Genomic DNA, 4,069 nt, shown 5'->3' with positions numbered 1-4,069 from the left:
GTAAATGCAGATTTTCTTCTACCTTTGTATCTTTAAAAAAAAAAATCAATGCTCCAACTCTGACTTCTCACCAATTTTCTGACCCTCCTGTGGGTAGACTGAGATTGTGAGTCACAGATGAGTCTGGAAAACCACCTTTGGGGACATGGGAATGGAAAACAGTCTAATTTAAGGAGGAGCCAGGTACTGCCTAAAATGTATCCTGGCCCCCTTCCATGAGCACACATCGAACGGAAAAAATTACTTGAACTCTCTCAGTAGGAGAGCATCTGATGGCTGGCCGACCAAAAGCAGCCGGTTGCTAAGAAATAGCACCAGGTGATGTCACATGATCACTTGCTACGGGCAAGATATGGCCAGGGTCAGAGTTCAGGTTTCTGGAATTCTTTCCAACAAAGCCCCTTTTCTGTGCAAGAGAAGAAGGGAAAGTTGCTAAGAAATAGCACCAGGTGATGTCACATGATCACTTGCTACGGGCAAGATATGGCCAGGGTCGGAGTTCAGGTTTCTGGAATTCTTTCCAACAAAGCCCCTTTTCTGTGCAAGAGAAGAAGGGAAGGCATCTTGATGGGCACCCACTGTGATCACCTCCTCCATGAGGTAGGTGCTATTACAGATGGGGAAACTCAGGCCCACAGAGGGGCAGGTCACAGCCAGAGGATGGCAGAGCAGAGCTTCCAACCTCCAAGAGACCAGTGTCCCTTCTGAGTATGGAGGTACTTCCTGGGATACTAGGTTCTGAGCCCCTCTGGGCTCACCCCTCTGGTGCAAAAGGGGCGAACGGAGAAGTCCGGGCCATGGCAAAGACTGACATGACCACAGCATGCAGCTCTCCCACATGGAGAATGCAGTTTCCATAGGGTCCTGGTGCCACTGTCCCACCTTCACAGCATTAAATAAAGCAATGAAGCAGGTGGAGTGACAGTACAGGAGGGTCACCTCCTTCTCAAGCCAAGGCGCCATCCCGGAATAGCACCCAGCAGTGCCCAGAGTCACCAAAGACAGAGCCCCAGGAGTGAGGTCCCATGGGAGACCTCAGATAAGCAGGCCACAGCCCCAGGTGGATGCAGGAAAGACCCAGGCGAGCCCAGAAACATCCAAGCTGGGGGCTCTCCCACACTTCCAATGAGCTATCACATGTCCTGACCTTGGCACTGATGCAGTGCATACATCAGGCCAGCCATGGTCTCCCCTGGCTTTCTCCCCAGAACTGTTTCTGTGTTTCTGAATATCTTTCTTTCCCACAAAAATGAAGCTTTACTGTTATTTTTGATTACAAAGATAACTGTGACTGATGTCGAAAATATAAGCCATAGAGAAAAATATAAAAAAAACCCGTACAAATCAGCTGAAATCTAACCACCCTGAGGTCTGGGCTGTAAGCACTTTGATGAAGCAGATCTTGCACATTCCCTCCTGCATCTATGAACACGCGCAGCAATCATTTTGTAAGAACGGGATCCTGAGCCGCACGCTGATGTGTAACCTTTTTACACTTTGTTCCACTCGACCCTGTGCCATGGTCATCTCTTCCAGGGATGGTTTTTGGAGTCTGCCTTTAAAGCCTCATCCAGAGGGAAATCACATGGATCCACAATTCCTAGTTAAATGTGAACAGGCCCCAGTAGCAAACTGGGGAGGGGTGGATTTTTCTATCTTAGGAAAGGTTTCCTTGCTTTGCAAATGGCTTCACCCTGAAAGTCTTTGCAGTAACAAGTTTTCCCCATGCATCTCTGGAGGTGCAGTTCAGATGACCACCTGGGTCAGCATCATCTGCAGGGAGGGCCTGGTAAAGTCCCCAGCCGTTAACATCCTCTATCCCCACCTTCCTGGCCACACTTCCCATTCCACCCATGCAGAGGACAAAGGGCCGTGGGGTGGAGAGTCTGGGCCACTGACTTGAAGGGAAAGATGCTTCAGCCTGTGATGCTGCCCAGTGGCTCACAAGCCCCATCTCTTTGTGTCACTCACAGGTGTACACATGTGTACACATGTGTGCACATACCCATCACGCTCCTGCTCAGGATGAGTCACGCTGGGGCCTCTTCCTCATTCCCAGTGATCCCAGGGAAAGTTTAGAAAATTCCCACTCCGGGAATTCTCAGTTGGCAGCTTCCTCTCCTCTTTCTCCTCCACCAAATAGCGAAGGAGGTTTTCCCCTTCCTAGATGTGACATTGGGATGCTTCCTGGGTTTCATCACTAACAGCTAAACAAGGGGACCACTAGCTGTCCCCACCCTCCAGGGGCCATGCCAGGAGAATTTCCAAGAAGCCCCCGGATTCTTCTGTCCTTGGGGGAGCCCAGGTGGGGGAAGTGAGCTGGATGTTTCTGGGAAGTGGACTCCTCTGGGAGGGACCTTCCTCTCTCTAAAAGCTGCTAGGGCTGAATCACAGAAGAAATAATGGCCAGTCACAGGAAGGAGGGCCAAAAGACAGCCACAGGAGGGTTTAAGACACATCCCTGTGCTCACAAAACATTTTCTGAGCCCCTACAACATGCCAGGGAGTGTACAAGGACAGAACAGGGAACAAGGCAGAGTTTCTGCTCAGGGAGTTTCCCTTCTACTGGGGAAGGAAGACAGCAGATACATAAATAGAGAAAATCCTTTCTGTGAGTGATTGGCACATTGAAGGAAATAAAGAGGTGATGTGCTGGGACAGGGAGACACCAGCTTCAGCCAGGGTGGGGAGGGAGAGCCTCGCTACAGGGGCAGCGTGAGCCAAGCTGTGGCGGGTAAGAAGGAACCAGCCGAGGAAGACGTGGAGAAGGGCATTGGGAGCCTCCAAGACCTGGAGGTGACAAACCAATGGTCTGATGGCAACAGGATACACCATCAAATTCTGCATCAGAATGCAGCTGGGAGAGAGCCCCTCAGGAAGGAGCCTGGAATCAGTGCAAATATCTCAGTTTTTCTGGGGAAATGAGACTGAACATAGACTGGAGGTGATCGTGGACAAATAAAAGATTTTTTCAGAGCCTCCGTGCTTTAAAATAATTCAAGTTGGTCAAATCTTATTGGCAAACATTTCAAACATCAGAGTGCCATGTTTAGCAAGACACACCCAGCTCTGTGCAAAGTGTCATGGCCCAGGCAGAGGCTGGGAGGTAAGACCTGGGTTCAAATCCCACCATGACTACAGCCCGACAAGTGTTCTGATTTTTCAAAGAGTAAATTATACTCAAAATCATGCTCGTATTCTGTGTTGGGAGAGAAAGTAACAGCCCCACCCATGCAAGGCTTATCTACCAAAATAATGATGGGATCAGCCAGAACAGCCCAACGACTATGCCGGACGGTGGGGCGTGGGGCCACCTACCACCCAGGAGAACCAGAACCACAATCTTTGAACCCCTGAACCACTGAATCTTAGCTCTGGAAGGAAGGATAAAAGTGCCACCCAAGCAGGACAATAAAGAGGCCACCGCAGTGCAGGGAGAACAAGGGTCTTGGCCAAGACCCTTCAGCATGGAGGGAGCAAATAAAGAGCAGCAGCTCATTTCCTGACCTCTGGTTCCCCCTCCCCAGGCTCTCCTGGCTGGTATCGGGGTGCTCACCTCCAAATTGAGCTCCTGGAGAAGAAAGCTGGACTGTATGGCAACATCACCCCACCCCCCATGAGCCATTAACCCAGAAATCTGAGAATCTGGGCCACTGTGACTGTGATGTGGCCCAGGAAGGCATCTGAAACAGGTGGCCTGGTACATCTCCCGGTCCTGCCCTACCCCGCCCTGCCTGGCTCAGGCCTGGTGGGCCTGCAGCAGCCCTTCTTGACAGAACCCATCAGCTGCAAATGCCCTCTCCTGCCTGCACAACTTGCCCAGGGCCTTCCCAGCCCTAGCACCAGCTATTTGACAAGTTCAGGGGCCTGAAAGAGCCAAAACTAGTCCCTGTCCCCACCCCACAAAGGCAATATCATCAGAGAATTCTAGCCTTGAATATTTTTCCAAGTATCTCATCCTTTAAAAAGGGGAGGACAGGAAGACTGTCTAAAGACCACTGATTGAGGCTGGCCCGGTGGCGCACTGCTACAGTGCACTGCTTGGGAAGCGCGGCAGCGCTCCCGCCGA

The sequence above is a fragment of the Galeopterus variegatus genome, unplaced genomic scaffold (genome assembly GCF_000696425.1).
Source record: "Galeopterus variegatus unplaced genomic scaffold, G_variegatus-3.0.2 Scaffold6189, whole genome shotgun sequence".
Taxonomy (NCBI): Eukaryota; Metazoa; Chordata; class Mammalia; order Dermoptera; family Cynocephalidae; genus Galeopterus; species Galeopterus variegatus.
This window is presented reverse-complemented; position numbering follows the sequence as displayed.